The sequence below is a fragment of the Saccopteryx bilineata genome, chromosome 4 (genome assembly GCF_036850765.1).
Source record: "Saccopteryx bilineata isolate mSacBil1 chromosome 4, mSacBil1_pri_phased_curated, whole genome shotgun sequence".
Classification (NCBI taxonomy): Eukaryota; Metazoa; Chordata; class Mammalia; order Chiroptera; family Emballonuridae; genus Saccopteryx; species Saccopteryx bilineata.
In genome coordinates this window covers 100,030,411-100,052,323 of record NC_089493.1, presented here as the reverse complement: position 1 = coordinate 100,052,323, position 21,913 = coordinate 100,030,411, and positions in this window count along the sequence as shown.

Sequence of the window (21,913 nt, the reverse complement as noted above, 5' to 3'; positions counted from 1 at the left end):
GTTCATAATTGAGGAGGACCAGAGGGGAATTTTCCATGAAGAGTTTGTTGTACCAAAGAAATAGAGCAGCATAATTACTGAAGCAATGAGTGGAAGGTGCAGACAGCAATTCCAGGCAGTTTTTACTTTGAAAGTGCATGAATATTTTTTTAGCTTTGTGTTATCACTCACCAAATTACTTAGCAGCTGATGGGAAGAAAAGAATTACTGTGGGTTCATACTGCATCAAGATCAAAATAAAATATAGAGAATTAAGATCATTAAGTAAAGGTATGATTGCATGTTATAACATTATAATGGTAACCCAAAAAGCATTAAAGCTGAACTTATTTGTAGTTATTAAATCTAGAAAACTATTTCTTGAAAATGAAATATTTTTTATTTCCTTAGATAATAAAAATAATAATGATGCAGTAGATTGACCCTGCAATCACTGAGGCAAATGGCTAGAGATTTGGTTGGGTCCTACACAAGGGGAGCTGGAGATTTTTAACCTCATTTATCTTTCTCGTAGTCAGAATAAAAGATTTGGAGTTGGACACAGACAGAGGGCCATAGGTGGGAACTCTTGATTAATTTGGTCAGTTTGGTGAACTAGGCCCTAACATCACTAGATAATCTGGACATATCTGAGGAAAACTCTAGGAGGGATGCACATTCAGTTATTGGCTATTAGTTATGTCAGGTTTTTAATGTGCTTATTTCCAACTATAATCATTTTTTTGAGAACAGATAAGATTCCCCATTATATTTTGAAAGTAGAACATTATATTGATGAAAGCCACTGAAAAAAATATTAAGTTGTCTGTGTTATCTTTCGGAATCTTTAAGAAATAAAAAATCCTAAATATATCCTGAATAAGATTATCTTCATCTTAACACTCAAACATAAAAGATTCTTTTTGATGATCTAGGAAGCCATTCAAGTATTGGTTATTTTCGTAGTTGTTACAAGCTTCCATCTGGCAAAACAGCAGCCCCAAATAGACAGATGCTTTGAATTTTCCATCAGGGAATAATGGCCTTAATATACACCTCACGAATGCTGGGTATGGAGCAAGTGCATCCTGGGCTGGATTCTCTCATGTCCATCTGCTGGGCTGGCTGATTGCCGGCTCAGGAGTTGGTCAAATCTTTGCCATGTGGCATAGGTTTCAACTTCGAGAGCATTTACGCGACAGCCTGAATTTGAATAAAAGTAAGCATAATCCAAATATTGGACCATTTTTTTGTCCAGCAGTATCATGTGTTTGTTTTTATACTCTAATCTTAGATTCTATGGCTATGTTGTTCTTTGTGTATGTTTTTCTTCCCATTTGAAACATAAGACAAAATTTTTAATTTAGTATCTCTAATCATGTTGTCAGTAAACAAATTAAGAATGGATACCCTATTTGGAGATTACTGCTTTCACTTAAAAAGACATTTACAGAAACTAAGTTTATAAAATTGACCAGCCTAAGACAAACAGCACATAAAGTAATAATTTCTTGTTCCAGATGTCATTAATTTTACATTACCAAAATTCTTTAATATGTTAAATTAACAGGAAACAACACATCTGAGTAGCTAAGAAAGACTGTATTGCAAAACTCTTGAATTAAGCTCATAGCTTGTAGGTTTTGAAAATACTATAAATCTTTCATTATGAGCCTAATTATTTAAGATACTGTTTGAAGAGGCTTGATTTCTGTTTTTAATTCCAAAGTAGATTACATGCAACTAATTAGAGACCCAGATGGAGATAAGGCAGATGAAAGGCTATTGGTTCTTCTATGTCTAGTGGAGACTGTGGCAAAAACAATAGACACTGGAGGCAGATGGACCAGCAAATGAGAGAGTCCTTTTATACCCACCAATATCACTGCTGCTGGCTGGTGGTGTAAACAGCTGTGCTGTGCTTCTGATAATCTAATGGACGTACAGGTAGCTTTTCTTCTCTTGTGTGGGAGTAACTAAATTTTTAAAATAATTAGAAAATTAAAATAGGAAAGAAAAAAGATGTGACTCTAGAACCAATGTTTTATTCTTACACAGTAGTATAGTTGTGATATTTTAAAGTTGAACTTTTACATAATGGAACATTAGAATTCTTAGTGGATAAGATATTCTCATTTCAGTTTTTTTCTGATGAGTTGATGACTTTCTAGACAGAAACTCTTATGTTTTAAATGTTCCAAAATTTTATTAGTCTACTTTAAATCATAATAAGAGTAATGAGGTAAAAATAATAAGAGCATTGTTAATTTTGAAGAAAACTATTGTGCCTTCAGGCTCTTAGCTTAAACATTATTTCTCATTATAGTGTTCTGTAGATGGACAAGTATATGTGATTCACTTTAGTCTGCACTAAACCTTATGTGGTCACATTATTGCTATATTTTGAATATATTTTCCACCAATCTTTTTCTTTCTTTGAAAATATTACTGATATAATTTGAAGTTCTATTTAGTTTGATTCTGATTAACTGAGGTGTCACTAAATATTTTTAAAAATGTTTTTAAAAGTCTTAAATTTAATGAGAAAAATAAATTTTATAAGCTTTAAGAGAATGTTTTAAATACCAGAATAATTCTATTCTGCTTGAATGATCTTAAATAAGTGTTAATACCCCAAATAAAAAATTATCAATTGGATACGCTTTGAGAGGCCATATAAGATTCATTATATGTTGGCTCAGTGGTAGACCATTGGCCTGGTGTGCAGGAGTCCCAGGTTCAATTCTCGGCCAAGGCACACAGGAGAAGTGCCCATCTGCTTCTCTGCCCCTCCCCCTCTCCTTCTTCTCTGTCTCTCTCTTCCCCTCCCACAGCCAAGGCTCCATTGGAGCAAAGTTGGCCCGGGCGCTGAGGATGGCTCTGTGGCCTCTGCCTCAGGTGCTAGAATGGCTCTGGTTGCAACAGAGCAACGCCCCAGATGGGCAGAGCATCGCCCCCTGGTGGGCATGCTGGGTGGATCCGGTTGGGTAGATGCGGGAATCTGTCTGACTGCCTCCCCGTTTCCAACTTCAGAAAAATAAAAAAAATAAAAAATAAAAAAATAAAATTGAATTGTTGTAAAAGATGCTTTTTTCTAGACCTTAATTTTAAGAAATGATTATTAGGCATTTTTATAATGATAGTGTATTACATGTTTAAGAAAATATTTGACAATTTCTTGTGACATTTGCTGAGAAAATTGTAAGTTGGTAAAATTGAGTATTACATATATTTATTTTTAAATTGCCTGATAGTAATGTAGACACTTTTCTGTATAAGAAATTAATTTAATGCTAAAATAAAAGCACATTCCATAGTATATATATATACACACACACATATACACACATAAATATATTTCAATGATTGATTTTGAGAGAGAAAAGAAGGGAGACAGAAAAAAAGGGAGAAAGAGATACAGAGAGGAAAAAAAGAAACATCGATCTGTTGTTCCATTTATATGCATTCATTGGCTGATTCTTGTATGTGCCCTGACTGGGGATTAAACCGCAACCTTGGCATGTGAGAACAATACTATAACTAACTGAGTTACCCATCCAGGGCCATACATATATATTTTCTAATTGCAGAGATACTTCGCATCTTTACTCCAGTTTCTGTCTTTTATTTGCATCCCAGAAGTCTCAGAGATTACATTTCAGCCCACCTCTAGATAAACCTATGTATTAATACATTTACAGTATGTCTACTAATCTTATCTTTCCCGCTTAATTTATCTTTACAAATCACACCCCCTCTATTTTTTTCAACTTTCTCATTTATTAACTCTGCTATAGTAAATATAATTTATAAATATATCAAAGGAAATGGGAAATCAATTAGCATAGACTTACCCATAATAGAAATAATCTATATATGGATACTTTTGCTGGTATGAAGCAAAATTTAATAATAGCAAATATAATACTAATCTTGGGGTTAGGAGTCCTGAATTCTTATCAGCCATTTACATGTCTCAAGATTTATCTAAGGCTTTGTCTTCATTTATAAAATTAGGCAAAGGGCCTCCAAGTTATCCTTTATCCTTATATATTCCCTGACATTAAGTGAAACATAGTTGGGTAAGTGAAGATAAGTGATATAACATAGTTTCTTTAATTTCCATTCCAGAACATGCTTTAAAATATGAGAAACAATTATATTAAGGATCAAATTAAGATATCAAGACCTTTTTGTATTATGATAAAACACACATAAAATTCACCATTTTAACCATTTAAAAGGGTAAAATTTAATGTTATTAAGTACATTCAATATGTTATGTAACTATCATTACTGTTTAATTCCAGAATATTTCATCACCCCAAACAAACTCATAGCTGTTCACCAGTCACTCCCTATTCTCTCATCCTCTCCGACCCACACAAACCACTTCTTTCTTACTTTATGAATGTTCCTGCTCTGTATATTTAACATAAATGAAATCAAATAATATGTTAACCTTTTTGCTTGATTTATTTCAATTAGCACAATGTTTTCAAAATTCATCTATGTTGTAACATGTATTAGCACTTCATTTTTAAAATTATTTAAATTTATTTAAATTTATTTATTTATTTTGGAGACAGATGAAGGGAGAGACAGAGACACAGAAATATGATTCTGTTTCTGTATGAAAACCCCAAAACCTTTGTGCATAGGGGCGATGCTCAACCAACCAAGCTATCCAGCCAAGGCAGTACTTCATTCCTTTTTATGAATGAACAATATTACATTCTATTGTACACCATTTTATCCATTCATTAGCTGATGAGCATTTAAGTTGTTTCAATATTTGGCTATTATTGTATAAATAATGCTTCTGTGACCATCCATGTAAAAGTTTTGCTCAAACATTTGTTTTCAACTTTGGAGGGATATTTGTAGGAGCAATAATGTTGGGTCATATGGTAATTCTTGTTCTGTTTCTAAACAAATGCAGAATATCAGAAATTATGAATATGTGAATAAGTATAAAATCATTTATTCTAAATAAATATATCTTAAAATTAATTTAAATTAAATTGAAATTAATAAATATTTTAAGCAAAAACAATAAATGCAGTGTATAATTGATAATGAAGTAGAAATAAAATATCTGACAATAGTAGCACATAACATGTGTTGGAGATATTGGAGTATATCGTCATATTGTTTCTCATGAGGAGAAAAATTTTACTTTAGGTAGAGAGTAATAAGTTAAAAATGAACACTATAAAACCTAAAATAAACACTAAAGGCCACAAACAAAATAAAATGTAAGAGCTTGTTAATTTTTACAAAAAAAGAAAATAATATATTGCTGATAAGAGCCTAAATATATTACTAAAATAAATAAAATTAAAATAAAGTAATATGATAAAGATATCCCATTCTAATATTAATCAGAAATAGATAGAAGTGGTTTCATTAGTATCAAAGTAAATTTGTGCCCAAAATATATTGCCAAAGGTAATAATAGTGTGGTCAAATTCTTCAAAAAAGGCATAGAATTCAAATAGATAAAAAAATCTTGATAACACTTCAAATAGAAATTGACTAAATTTCAATTATTGTCATATAATTCATCATATAAATAGATTGAAAAAACAAAGCATGTGATCATTCCAATAGATGCAGAAAAAACACTTGAAAAAACAACATCTGAAGTAAATCTCTACTTGAAGAATACTTGATTATTTTTGTGGCAAATCCTATAGAATCTAAAAAAAAATGACATATTTATAATATTGAGTCTTCTGATGCATTTTTTAAAAACAAGAAAATAGGCAAAAAATGGAGTTGCTTATACTAAGCCTTGCATCAGTAAACCAAGACTTAATTACATCAGTCTACCAGGAATCACTTGATCAACCCTAGTAAGGTAATTTGCCTGTTAAACCTCTGCCATCCCTTAAAGGAAAGTTATCTTGCAACAACCAATCTGTGTTGTTGTTTTTTTACTTAGTTTGACTTCTTTGTTCCCACATCCTTCTGTCTATATTTCATTTTACTCCAGCAAAATAAAAACAGACTCATACATAGAAAACAGGCTGACAGCTGTCAGGATGGGGAGTTGGGTGAGGGAGGTAGAAGACTGGAGCAAAAAAAAAATAAGAAAAACAAAACAAAACAAAACTTATGTACACAGACAACAGTGCAGTGGTGGCCAGGGAAGGGATGGGGTGGAAGAGGGTATGGAGAAGATAAATGGTGATGGACAAAACTTGACTTGGTGGGGTAAACACAATACAGTGTACAAAAATATGTCAAGGAATTGGGTACCTGAAACCTGTATAGTCATATTAACCAGTACAATCAATAAAATTCTATTAAAAAGGAAACCCAAAAAAACAGCTCTTCTTCTTTTTTTTTATTAAGTTAGAAGCTGAGGGAATTTATCACCAGAAAAAAAACAAACAACAAAAAAACCATTTCAGGAAATACTAAAGGAGGTTATCTGACCAGATACAAAGAACAAAACAAAACAAAACTACAAGTAAAAGCTCCAATAAGGTCACAATAACAGCAAGGATAATCTGTGACAATAATAACAAAAAAGGAGACAGGACAAAGTGCAGCAGTAGCAAAAGAGGATGGAGTGCAGAAGCACTGATGAGATAATGAACTTTTGTAAATAAGATAATTTTTCTTGTAATAACCTAATGATATCCACCCCTGAAAATGCCACCACTGAAACACAGCTTATGAAAAGAAGAAATAGTGGAAATAAGTATGGAATACCACCAACCAACAAAACAGAGAACAAAAATTATATGATCCTATCAATAAATGCATTTGATTGATAGGATTGGATAATATAGAAGGCATTTGATAAGATACAATATCCCTTTATGTTTAAAACACTCAATAAAATAGGTATAGAAGAAAAATACTTCCACATAATAAAGGCCATATATGATAAACCATCAGCTAACATCATACTAAATGATAAAACCTGAATGCTTTTTCTCTACAATCAGGTATAAGACAAGGCTACCCTCTGTTTCCACTCCTATTCAACACAGTACTGGAAGTTCTAACCAGAGTGATCAAAAAAGAGAAAGAAATAAAAGACATTCATATTGGGAAAGAATAAGTAAAGGTTTTACCTTTTGCAGATGACATGATACTGTATATAAAAAACTCCAAAGACTCCATAGAAAGACTATTAAAAACAGTAAACCAATACATGAAAGTTGCAGAATACAAAATTAATATACAGAAATCTATTGCTTTCATATACACCAACAATGAAACTTGAGAAAATAAACTAAAAAAAAAAATCCCTTTTACAATAACAACAACAAAAATACCTAGGAATAAACATAAAGAATGTAAAGGATCTATATACTGAAAATTACAGAGCATTATTAAAGGAAATAAGAAAAGACAATAAAATGGGAAAAATATCCCATGTTTTTGGATAGGAAGAATAAATATAGTTAAAATAGCCATATATTACTCAAAGAAAAATACAAATTTAATGCAATTCCCATCAAAATTTCAATGTTATTTTTTAAAGAAATGAAACAAAAAATCAACAGGTTTGTATGGTACCATAAAAACCTCGAATGGCCAAAGTAATCCTGATGGAAAAAAACAAAACAAAAACAAAGGTGGAGGCATCACAATACTTGACTTCAAATTATACTACAGAGCCACAATGATCAAAACAGCGTGGTATTGGCAGAAAAATAGACACACAGACCAATGAAACAGAATTGAGAGCCCAGAAATAAAATCACATGTATATGGTCAAATCACACTGGGGAACAACTTTTTTTTTTATTTTCTGTTGCATGAGGTTTTAGATCTACTTCTATATACTTCTGCATTGCTGATTCCAAATTTGAAATCCACTTTTTGGTGCATGCTCTAGTTTTTATGCAATTTTAATTTCTTTTTGTTACAGTTAATAGCATGCATTGGTTTTTAAATTGGAATTAAAGGGCAACGACTCTTGGATTGAAAATAACCACAAGGCATTTAATGTTTTACTAACATAACTTTTACATAATTGTATTTGTTTTTAAATGTAAAAACTTATTATCTGATAAAAACACCCTTATTTTGTTTTAAGATTGAATCATGGCTTCTTCAAGTAGGCGTAAATGTAAGAATAGTCCTGACACCTTCTGTTATATATGTGGCTGTTACACACTTCAATTTCAAAACTCAATATTTCATCATTTGTGACACGTGCATATATTGCCTATTTTCAAGTTCCCCTTGGCGATCAAGACAAGAATTGGGCTCCTCATATTGTGTGTCATAATTGTGAGGAAATGTTTCATGACTGGACAAAAGGAAAACTCAAAAGAATGCCTTTTGGTATTTCCATGGTTTGGCATGAACCTCAGAACCACAGCAGTGACTGTTATTTCTGTCTGATCCATACAAAGGGCATTGGCAAGAAAAAATGGCATATGATCACATATCCTAATATTCGTTCAGCAGTACAACCTATCCCACACTCTGAGACACTCCTGGTTCCAGTTTTTAATGGTTTTATTTCTTCTAAGATAAAAGTAAGTCAACATGGTGATCAAGTATATTTTGATAAGATGCATGAGGAAATGGTTGTAGAATCTTAAGGGTCTTCTTCTGATGCCAAGCAGTCATTAACCGCTCAGCAGTTTAGCCAGCCCGAATTGAATGACTTAGTAAGAATGACATAAACATTGATCTCAACTTCCTAATTATGAGGAGCATAACTGGATCATTTGTGTGGATCTTAAAATGGTAAATTTCCTGCTAAGACAACAGAGAGGTTTCACAAAGTATCCTTGCTTTCTGTGTTTGTAGGACAGCCGAGCTCAGGAGAAACACTGGACACATAAGGAGTGGCTGGAATGTGAAGCTCTGGAAGGAGGGATGAAAAATATTGTGAATGAACCTGTAGTTAATTGAGACAAGATCATTTTCCCCCCACTTCACATCAAACTTGGCTTAATGAAGCAATTTGTTCAGGCTTTGAATAGAGAAACTAAATGCTTTCAACATATTATTTCTGCTTTTCCTGCCTTATCTTTTGAGAAGACAAAAGCAGGTGTATTCGATGGACCTCAAATTCGAATCCTCATACGTGACGATGATTTTGCCAGGAAGATGAATAAGGAGAAGAAAGCAGCATGGCAGTCTTTTGTGGCAGTTACAAAGAACTTCCTTGGCAACAAAAAAGCAGAACTATAAACTTCTGGTTCAAAAGATTCTGTTGGCTTTTCGCAACATTGAATGTATTGTAACATGAGCATTAAGATTCACTTCCTCAACAGTCACCTTGATAAGTTTCCCAAAAATCTTGGAGTTGTTAGTCATGAGCAGACTACTGCTAGAGCATCAAACGAGGTTGTCCTCAACAAGTACACAAATGCAAGAGCTACAAACGCAAATTTTTGCCTTAATAGAATTTAAATAAGTTTTGTGCAAATTTTATGATTAAAATAAGTGTTTTAATATGTTCTATTTTGAAATTGTAGACAAATTCTGATGCAAGCATATTTTTAGTGTATTAGTGTATTTACTGCATATATAAATTATTATATTTTCACAAAGTTGATCCCAAGAAGACATTCTACTTCATTATGTTAAACTAAATTTGAAAATATTACAATAAGATGAACACCTAAAATCTTGACTTGTAAAAAAAACTGTAGCTTATAGAGATAAACTAATGTCGGATTTGAGATCAGCACACTTGAATTAGATAAGAACAAGTGTTTTTGTGGATTCAACAAAAGTTTTGTTCCCCAGTGTCATCTTCAACAAAGGAGCCAGAAACACACAATAGAGAAAACAAAGCCTCTTCAATAAATGGTGCTGGGAAAATTGGAAAGTCACTTGCAAAAAAATAATACTTAACTATAGTTTGTCCCTTTGCACAAAAATTAATTCAAAATTGATCAAAGACCTAAATATAAGATCTGAAAATATAAATTACATAGAAGAAACATAGTAAACTCATAGAACTTGTTCGTAGAAAAAAATTTTTGAATTGACTTTAAAGGCAAGGGAAGCAAAGACAAAAATAAATGAATGAGACTACACTGGATATCAAACTAAGAGGCTTGTGCACAGCAAAAGAAACTGACAACAAAATAGCCAACTAAATGGGAGATGATATTTGCAAACAACAGCTCAGATAAGGGGTTAATATCCAAAATATATATAGAACTCACAAAACTCAGGAACAAACATGCAAACAATCCAATTAAAAAATGGGTAGAATATATGAACAGACACTTCTCCCAAGAAGAAATACACATGACCAACAGATATATAAAAAACTGCTTATCTTCACTATCAATTAGACAAATGCCAATCAAAACTATAAGACACCACCACACACCTGTTGAATTAGTTATTATCAACAAGACAGGTAATAACAAGTGTTGGAGAGGCTGTCGAGAAAAAAGAACCGTCATTCACTGTTGTTGGAAATGTAAATTAGTACAACCAGTATAGAAGGAAATATGGTGGTTTCTCAGAAAATGAAGACTAGAACTACAATATCACTCAGCAATCCCTCTACTGGATATATACCCCCCAAACTGAAAACCTTTAGCAAATAAAGACACATGCACCTCCATGTTCATCATAGCATTATTCAGAGTGGCCAAGACATGGAAACAACCACAGTACCCTTCCATAGAGTATTAGATAAAGAAAATGTGGTACATATATACAATGGAATGTGACTCAGGCATAATAAATGATGACATGATATCTTTACAACAACATGGGTTGACCTTGAGAACATTATACTGAGTGAAATAAGTGAAATAGAAAAAGCTAAAATCTATGATTCTATACAGAGGTAGAATACAAAATTAAGACTCATGGACAGGGATAAGAGTGCAATAACTATCAGGGGGAGGAGTTAGGGAGGGGGGATGGTGGTAAGGGGAAGGTTATAAAGAAAAAATATTATATAAGGTGACAGAGGATGATTTGACGTTGGGTGATGGATATACAACATAATCGACTGCCCAAATGATGTAGAGGTGTTTCCCAAAATCTATGTATTCTTGTTGACCAATGTCACCCTGTTGAATTCAATTTCCTGAATAAAATAAAAAATAAGTCACAGCACCATTCTGAGGCTCAGCATTAAATAAAATATTTAATAGGAGTCTTAGTCTCACTTAAATATAAAATATAATAAAATGACTGGGAGAGAGGAAGTACTGAACGCTGAGGTTAGAATGCATTTCCTCTTGCACATAGGTCTTGCTGCTTTGAGTTCACAGACATGTGTACCTGTTGTCAGTATGAACATTAGCGGGACATTTTAATGGGAGAAAGACTCTGAAATGCTGGGCTTTGATGTCCAGGGACAACACAAATCTTGTTTTCATTGAAATTTCGAGTAAAGTTGTTTTCAAATGGTAACTTTTATCTCTCTTTTTAAATATTTGTATAGCTGTATTTTTACGTTGGTCATCAAGAGGAGGTGGTGGGAGAGAAGATTTTAGTATAATTTTAAATTAGTAAATGTTCTGCATCCTCTCTATCTTGGTAGAGATTCACCTGAAATCTTAGGCTGCTTAAAATCCACTTACAAATAAAGTTCTAGTAAGAATCATCATTAAACCCAAGAAAAAATTACATAAAAATATTCAATATAAGGGATCTAGACTAGCCAAAATCAGTGTTCAAAAATAAGGATGAAGCTGAAGGTTTTATACTACCTAATTTAAAGGCTTATTATAAAGCTTCATTAGTCAAGTAGTGTGGCACTTGACAAAGACAAACAAATTTTTCAAAACAAACAGACTAGATTATCCAAAAATAGACGCACATGTTTTTTAATAATAGATGTTTTTTACAAAAGTGTTTAAAGGCAGATGAATAGAGAAAAGATCTTTTTCAGCAATGATGCTGGAACAATTGTGGAACCATATGCAAGACTATAAACCTTGACATATAATTATTCATACTAAAAAATCAACTCTAGATGCATTATAGAACTAAATGTAAAACTGTCAAATGCTAGGAGACAACATGGTGAGGAAAAAATTTTAATATTAAATTAAAAATGTTTCTTCCATTTCACTAAAAACTAAAATGTTCACTCTGTAAAAATTAATGTTAAGAGAGTATACAAACAAATCACAAACTGGGCAAAAATATTTACAAATAATACCGCTAATAAAGGACTGATAATCTGAAACATATAAAAAACTTTCAAATTTTAGTAATGAAAAAGCAAACAACTCAACAAAATACTTGAGCAAAATATTTGGATAAATCCTTTTACAAACAAGATATACACTTATAGTAGAAATGTAAAATGACAAAACTACTTTGGAAATAATTTTAGTCGTTTTGCAAAATTTAAACATATACTAACCAGAGAATTCAGCCTTTCCTCCACCCCTAAGTATTTACCCATGAAGTTAAAGCATACATCTATATAAATATTTGTATACAAGTATCAAAGCAGCTTTATTTCTAATAGCCCAAATCTGAAAATAACCCAAATATTCATCAGCAGGTGAATGGATATACAAATTGTGACATAGTAATACAACAGAATACTAAGCAGCAAAAAGAATAATAAACTACTAACACATGTAAAAATATGAGTCTAAAAATAATTATGGTAAGTAAAAAGAGCTAGAGATCCTCCCAAATTTTACATTTTAAATGACTACTTTTATTGAAAATTCTAGAAAATTCAAAGCTATTTATGGTAAATAAGAGAACATAGATCAATGTTTATCTAAAAATGGAGTGGAGACTGATTAAGCAGGGAAAGCAACAGAATTGCCAGGATGCATGAGGAACTTTTGGGGATGAGGAACATGCTAATTATTGTCACTGTGGTGATGATTCAATGGATGTTAATATATTTGAAAATTAAAAAATTTACACTTAAAATATTTACTGTTTAATATACATCAGTTATTCTTCAATAAAGAAAACAACAGGGAAGTCTAAAATTAATTATCAGATATTAAAAATCTTAAAAATATTCTCAGATATGCAAGAGACAGTAAAATAAAACATGTTGGTTCAGATAAAACTGAAATACATTGAGGCCCTGGTCGGTTGGCTCAGTGGTGGAGCATCAGCCCGGTGTGCAGGAGTCCTGGGTTCGATTCCCGGCCAGGGCACACAGGAGAAGCGCCCATCTGCTTCTCCACCCCTCCCCCTCTCCTTCCTCTCTGTCTTTCTCTTCCCCTCCTGCAGCTGAGGCTCCATTGGAGCAAAGTTAGCCCGGACATAAGGATGGCTCCATGGCTTCTGCCTCAGGCGCTAGAATGGCTCTGGTCACAACAGAGCAATGCCCAGATGGGCAGAGCATCACCCCCTGGTGGACATGCCGGGTGGATCCCGGTTGGGTGCATGCGAGAGTCTGTCTGACTGACTCTCTGTTTCCAACTTCAGAAAAATACACACATACAAAAAAAAGAAATTAAAAAAAAACCAAAACTGAAATACATTGACTGCATTATAATGGTTACATTATAAATCATAGATGAAAGAATTGTCTGATTGATAATTGTCTACCTTAAAAAAATAAATTAGAACCTTATCTCTTTTAATTCAAAAACAATTTTAAACAGATTTAAAGTTAAATATAAATAAGTTGAGAAATATTATACAAAAAACTGAGGCTAATATCACTCTTGAAAAAATAGATGCATATTTATAAAAGCTCAGTGGAAATAAAACATTTATATAAGACACCAAAGGCAGAAATTATGAAATAAGTGATTAATAGCTATGGATACATAAAAAATGAAAATTCATAAAATACATTACAAGCAAAATATAATAAGCATTATTAAAAGGCTGAAAATAAATGAAGGAAATTATTTGCAACTACATGTCAGACATCTACAGCCTCAGAGTGTAAAGAGATCTAACACTTCAACAAGCAATTAAACACCGAAGCTCTCTTTAGAAAGTGGGGCAAACAATAGTTATATGCAATTTAGAGAACGTTAAAAACAAGTAGAAATGACTAACAAAGATCTGAAAAGGAAATGTTCCAAAATGTTGAAAATCCCTATACCCTGTGATTCTAGTAGAGTATTTTTCTTAGATCTTATGACTGAATACTGTTGACTGGTACAGAGATCCCTGAGCCAGAGGTGGATGGGAGAGACCTTCAGAGTCGTAGGCAGTTCCAACAGGGTTAGACACTTGATTTCTTTTCAAAGTTTGGAAAAGTTTCTATGCCAATTGTCAAATTAAATGTGACTAGTTTTTGATGTGGACAAATCTTTGCCATTTTTGGAAGATTGCTGATATCTACCTCTTCCAATCAGTGTTAACTGTATCAGTCTAATTAAGTCACTTCCTGAATTAGACCATTTTACTCCAACATTTTGAGTAACGGAATATGATACCAAAGTGACCAAAGTAAACTGTATACCTTAGTGGGGTTTCTTCTTTCTGAAATATATTTGCTGTAGACTGAGCATACAGTTTCATCTTTCGTTCAAAGATATCCATTGTAGACTGGTGTTCATTATTCCTCACTTGTCATTCCCCTAGAAAAATGTTCTTTCTTGGCTTTTGAAATCTGAAATTGCATAGATCCTCCTGTTGTTTGTAGATTAGCTATAATTTATTCAGTGCCCAAAGGGTAGCATAAGAGGATTAGCCAGAGTCAAGCAAGAACGAGGACAGTCCTTCAGGCTTTGTGATGTTACAGCCATGCAGATGAAACCAAAATTAGGCCAAAGTGTCACTTCTTTTTGAGATTAACAATATAACAAGTTTCCAATTTATTCATTTTCATTTTCTTATTTAATATGATTTCCTTAAACTCAAATCACTCTAAAACATAATTTACAGCTTAATTGAAACCCAACTATTTTCTATTAACATTATTTTTCTAAATGTTTAATTTAAACATATTTCTTGATACAGTGACTATTTTAGTAAAATGTTAAATAGAATTGTGCATTGTACACTTAATAACAGTAATGTCAATTTATTACTTATTAAAAGCATCAATGTTCAAAAATTGTGCTTAGAGACTTGCTGTTTTATATGTCCCCACTGGCTATGATCTCTAGTCCAGAACAGGCATTAATGTGTTTGATGATTAAATGATTTTAATGACTGATAGATTGATAGCACTGACTGTATCATGAAAAATACTGTACTTCAGAGTCTATTCACAACCTGATTTACCATGTACCAATTTCCTCAGAGTTGTTCATTTGTTCATAACTTAAACTAAGTTGGTATAATTATATACATTATGTCAATTGAAGGAATATGATTTTACCAAATACTTTTGAGTAAATGATAGACATTTCAAAGGTATTAATTAGAGTTGATGTCTAACTCATGCATAGGATAAGTTAGTCATTTAATGTATCATACATTAGTTTGTAAAACTTTGTGCAAATTGTTAATGCAAGCTGCTTAACCTCCAGAGACTTACATTTCAATAGAAGAAAAAAATGTCATGTGATACTAAAAGTAGAAAATGCCAGTATAATACTTGTAAGATGAATGAAAGAAAAATCACAGAACCAAAAGTGGAATATTCTTTAGAAATGCTGTATCTTCAATGATCTGTACCACAGAAGACATTACTGTGTGGAAAATACAGCATTAATTTACTTGTATTTGAAAGTAACTTGTGATTTTCATTTGCATCAATGAAAGACTAGGAAAAGTCATCCAGTTGGCTCGATAATGATAACTGGAAATAGACAATAATGTGATGACCTTCGGGTGATCACAGGCCACCAAATTCCAAAAGAAAAAGAAAATCTAGAGTAGTTATTCTGCCTTTTGAGGTAGGTTTTCCCTGAGACGAATTTGCTCAATGACTGACTATGTGACTGAGAGGTTTGGAAATGGAGCCAAAGCAAATTAAAAGAGAATATCAAAAATAATATCTATTCTCCCATGTTTATTGCAGCATTATTTACAATAGACAATGGATAAAGAAGATGTAATATACATATTACACACACAATAGAATATTCCATTTTTCTTATTCAACCATGAGAAAGAAGGAAATGCTGCCCTTTGCTACAACATAGTTAAACTTTGAGGGCATTATGAGAAGTAAGATAGGTCAGAGAGAGAAAGACAGATAATGTATGCTATCACTTTATATACGGAATCTAAAAAAGCCAAACTCGTAGAAACAGAGTAGAATGGTGGTTACCAGGGACTTCAGTGTGAGAGAATTGGGGAGATAGTCAAAGGTACAAACTTGCAGTTAGAAGATGAAAAAATGTCCAGAAAAGGCAAATCTATAGAGATGGAAATTTAATTAATGATTGACTAAGGTGATGATGGTGGGCAGCTAATGGGGATTAATATATAGTTAATGGTAGAGAGAATCTTATTAGGGTGATAAAATGTATTAAAACTGACTGTTGGTCTCTGGCCAGTTGGCTCAGTGGTAGAGTGTCAGCCAGGTGTGTGGATATCCCTGGTACAATTTCCTGGCAGGGCACATAGAAAATATACACATCTGCTTCTACACCCTTCCCCCTCCCACTTCTCTCTCTCTCTCTCTCTCTCTCTCTCTCTCTCTCTCTCTCTCCCTCTCCTGTGGCCATGGCTCAATTAGAGCAAGTTGGCCCCAGGCCCTGAGGATGGCTCCATGGACTCTGCCTCAGGCACTAAGATGAGTTCAGTTGCTGAGCAAAGAAAGACACCCCAGATGGGCAGAGCATCACCCCATCAGGGGTTGCTGGGTGGTTCCCAGTCAGGGAGCAAGCAGGGGTCTGTCTCTACTTACCGTCCTCTCATGGAATAAATTTAAAAAAAAGAAAGAAAACTGACTTTTGGTAATTGCATAACTTGGAAAATTTATTTAAAACCATTAAACTGTATAAAATTAAAGAAATTAAGAAATTGTCTATAATCAGATCAGTTTGGGAAAACTGGCTTAATAAAAAATAAAGTTTTATTATTAAAGATTATCCTCAGTGTCATTTATACATTATTAATATGGCTTATGAATTTCTAATAAGGAATAAATGATACATTTTTATCTTTTTGTGTGTAATTGGGGCAGGGTATATAGGAAATGTTTGAAAGACATATCTTGGGAGACAAAGTCATAGGACAGTCTTTTAATATCAATCATTTATTGACCTCTATTTTTGTTTTCAATAACCAGTCGCTGTTCTAAATAAGATACAACAGCTAAAAAAGAGTCAAATATTCTTGTCCTCGTCAAGTTTATATTCTCATGTGGGAACTGAGACATACTGAAGGTAAATAACAGTGATGAGTGATAATGCAGGCATAAAATAGAGGAGACCATAAATGTTGATGTGAGATGATTTTTAGATAAGATTGCCTAAAAAAATCCTACCTGAAAGAGTATCTTTAGAGCCAAGTGATAAATGAAATAAGAAAGTGAGCTCTATGGATATCTGTGGGAGAACATTCCAGGTAAGGAAAAAAGGACTCTCCCAGAGATGAGAGAGTGATCGACATGTTTAAGTAATAAAGGGGCCAGCATGAATAGATTGAACAGAGGGAAAATTAACAGAAGAGGAAACGGCAGTATATTCATATGGGTCATTGTGAAGATGCAGGCTTTGACTTTAAGATGGAGAGCCACTGGAAATTTTGAGATAGGAATGGCATGATCTGACTTATAGTCTAACAAGTCAGTCAGAAAAAGACAAATACCATTCACTTATAGGTAGAACATAAAGAACTAAATAAATAAACAAACAAAATCAAAATAGATTCATAGACACAGTGAATAGACTAGCGATTACCAGAGGAGTGGGAGGTTGGGTGACTGGGTGAAAAAGGTGAAGGGATTTAGAAGTACAAGTAGGTAGTGGAAAAATAGTTATAAAGATGTATAAATTATAGCATAGGCTATATAGTCAAGAATATTATAATAACTATATAAGGTGCCAAGTGGGTATTATAGGTACTGGAAATATTGGGGGGAACACTTTATAAAGTATATAATTGTCTATTATGCTGTACACCTGAAACTAATACAAAATAATATGAAATTTAACTGTAATTAAAAAATGAAATTTAAAAAGGTCATATTTGCTGTTGTGTTGAGAATAAACTATAAGAGGATAAGTCTGGAAGCAGCGAGACAAGTTATAAGTGAAACATGATGGTGACTACACAGGATGATTGCATTAGAAGCAGTAAGAAATGGTTAGCTTCTTGGATATATTTTGAAGGTATTGCCTATAGAATGTCCTGTAAAGCCAGGTGGTGGCACAGTGGATAAAGTGTCAGACTGGGACACGAAGGACCCAGGTTTGAAACCCAAGGTTGCCAGCTTGAGTGCAGGCTCATCTGGTTTGAGCAAGGCTCACCAGCTTGAGCCCAAAGTCAATGGCTTGAGCAAGGGGTCACTCAGTCTACTGTAGCCCCCTGGTCAAGACACATATGAAAAAGCAATTAATGAACAACTAAGTGGGGAATTGATGCTTTTCATTTCCCTTCCTGTCTTTCTTTCCCTATCTGTATCTCTCTCTGTCTCTGTCACACACACAAAAAAGAATGTCTTGTCAGGATAAAACTCTAAAGCAGGGGTCTCAAACTCACGGACCGCGGGCCGCATGCGGCCCGCCAAACAATTTTGTGCGGCCCACAAACTAATCCACGAAGTTCAAAATATTTTGGATAAAATTAAGTAAGCCTAGGGGCCTACTTGTATTTTTCATTTCTCTAGCATCCTAGCTAGATATTAGCTTAGTTAACAGCAGTTGTGATGCGAACTACAGTTTCTGGTAGTTTTGTGACACTGAGTAAACTGCATGTACGATTGTGCTTGTTGTACTGATTTTTTTTTGTTTTCAACTGTAGTGAGAAAAGTGTTGCGTAACAGTTGCCTTTTGTAGACCTAGTGTGGCCCGCCTGTGATCTTGCTCTGCGGCCCACATGCTGAGTTGAGTTTGAGACCCCTGCTCTAAAGGTATACTGGTGCTATAAGAAAGCTATTGGTACAATCCCCTCCTAGATTGTGTTAAACCTTTCTGAAATGTAGCACAAAGTTGTTGGCTCAAAATGGGAGGACATACCGCATTAATACTGTGATCATATGTCCTGATAAAAAAATTGCTCTCCAGATTATTTCACAATTTACTGAAAAAAATATTATTAGCTGCCAAGTGATATATTGTATAAAATTTTCCTTTGTTAATAGAAATTGCTTTTTCCTGCTCAGATTCCATCTCCTTGACATCTATAAAACTTCTGTGTATACTAAAACCCTGTACATACCTCAATTTTCAATTACATCATTGTATTGTAGCTATTTCTTGACATGAATTTCTCCTCCATCTGACTGTGAATATTATCTTATTTATTTTCAATATTTCTTGACCCTGATCCATGGCCTTGTACTAGGTAGGTATTGTGCAATAAATTTTTGACGTATTCTGATCCAGTACTTTTCAGTAGGTATCATTCAGTAAATCTTTGACTGACTAAAACAGTTATTTATATGTTTAATATCATGTAAATTATTCCATATGCTTTTTAAAACTAAGAATAGAAGTCAGAGATCTAGTCTCATAGTTTACAATGCCCTGGTGTTACTATTTTCAAATTTTAGTTTGTATCACAATAGCTTGCAAAGCTTACTTAAAGACATATTTCTGGACCCCCATCTACATTATTTATGACTCAATTGATTCAGTGAGTATGGAGTTGATCTTAAGTATATGTGCTTCTAATACATTTTCAGGTTATGCTGATGTGGTTGTTCCAGAAGCCTACTTTGGAAATCACTGCACTAAAGGCTTTCATAAGATTGTGGGGAAAGAATCAAAATAGTGAGTGAGCAGGACTGCATCAGATAGTATCTTTATGTTCAACCTCCTGATTTATAAGCACCATTAATAGGTTTCTGTGTTAAATGATTTTGATGTCAAGAGAAAAGAAAATTATGCAAGTTATATTACTAGAATATTTATAATAATGGTTTATTACTGTATAAGTTAGAACAGCAAAGAGGTGAAGATTTAGGCAGCTGAAGGGAACTGCTCTTTCTTTCTTCCTCATGCTCTCTGTCTCAACCTACTGACCGCTTTTATACAAACCATTTTGTCTTTTACTTCATTCTGAATTATTTCTTCTTCTACCAGTTGTTCACTCATCTTTGTATTCTCCAGTCCATACACAAGAACAATATTGTCTAGTTCTCTCAGCTCACTATCATTGACTGGAGAAAACCTTCGATAGGCAAGAGCAGGATGGGAAATGGAGCTGCTCACTTCCTCCTTCAGTGGCTACCCAGGCACAAAGTTTAAATTAGCATCTCCTCCCTGAGCTCAGGTCCACAGGTAGGGTTGCACCTTCTAGAAGATGGTGTTGGGCATTTTGGACCCTGTGATGGACACAGGGTCTTCCTAAAATCTAGATTTTAAGGAGTAAAAAATAAAGCAAGCAGGAAGCTACTTGTCTAATTAACAAGAGGTGTGGATGTGAAAAGAGAGGTCACAGTTCTTGGAAAGGGATAAGAAAAAAAAGTATTCAAATTTACAGTATTTCTTAGTCTTGACAATCACAAGTTATTTTTACTTTCTTTACAATGTAAATGATGGAGTGCAGAAACAGCATATGAATCTGCCTTTATTTCCTTTTACTTTTGAATTGACTTGAAAGTCACATGAGGAAGAGAAACTTACGAGGAGCCAGATGCTGCTGGAGGCTGCATTTGCCACCTGGGACCCCAGAATATGAACCCCTAGCAAATTTGATCCCAGAATATGTCTCTTTTTCTTTCAGAGTTTAAATAATTCCTATGATTCCTGCTGAGAAAAACTGACTGATTACTTGACCTCTTTTTAAGAAAAAAACGCTCAAGATTTAGGTACAGAAAATAAGTTTTTGTTGTTTGGTGCCTATTGCAGATTCCATTGTATGTCAGGGTGCTGGGAAGGAGAACCGATTATATTCATTATGGATTTTTTTTTTCCCATAGGAGCCAGTTGCAAGAGGACAGGTGGCAATCTGCTAAGGGACCTCCAGCATATCTTTCTGTGTTTGTTAGAAAGATAGCCGTTGGTTCTTTTAAAACAGTCTATGTGCTGTGCTTTTAGGAAATTCTGTGATCAGACTTGAACTTGATGTCATCCGCTTGAATAGAACAGGATTTTGATTTTCTTTCTCCTGTCTGAATAGCTTTGATTTAATGTTGAGAATAAAAGACAAATTGAATGAATCTTGCTCCTTCTCTCTCTTGGAATCAATTACCTTTTTTCAAATAACTTATTTCAGGAAGCTTTAGGGCATCCAGTAAATTCATTTACATACTCTCAAGAAATGACTAGCATCCTCGTGGAGTAATAGAGAACAAAGGACTGATTTACCTCACTGTGTCTTTCCTTGAGGCGATCTGACCAATCGTAAGAGTTCATATATGTTGAGCTGGGTGCACCGGTCTCTTGCAATATGTGGAAAGTGAACTTGCGAGTTAATGAACTGTGGCTGAGCAGCAAGAAAATGAGGGTAGCATAATGAATAAAGCTAAGAATTTCTGGTCCTCTCTCTAAGTCACCTCTTTACCCTGAGCCCGTTCAAACTCATCTAGACCAAGACCCGGAGAGAGCACACTGCTTCTGTTTAATTAGTATAGGTCAAGCTCATAGCATTTTCTTTTGAACTCGTGGCTCCTCATGAAAAGATGAGCTGACCACAGTGTAGCCCTCTGGATATGAAATAGAGCGTAATTATTTCAGCTATTCCAAACATGTGCAACTTCTGCTTTGATTTTACACTTACTTTGTCCTTTTTTTCCACTTAATTTTCTAGTACATTGCACAGCTATGCTAATTTGGCACGGATGCTAAATATAAGGTCAGAGTATCTCACTTTGGTCTTGATTGCTTATCACCTTTTCTGAATGCCATTTCTATTTACTTTATGCATCTGATCTCATGTCGGCGCTGCATCCCCTGGCAAGCTGGCGTTCCTGTTTTTCTCCCTTTCCAAGCAGCTGTTCCATAATTTCACATGACATAAT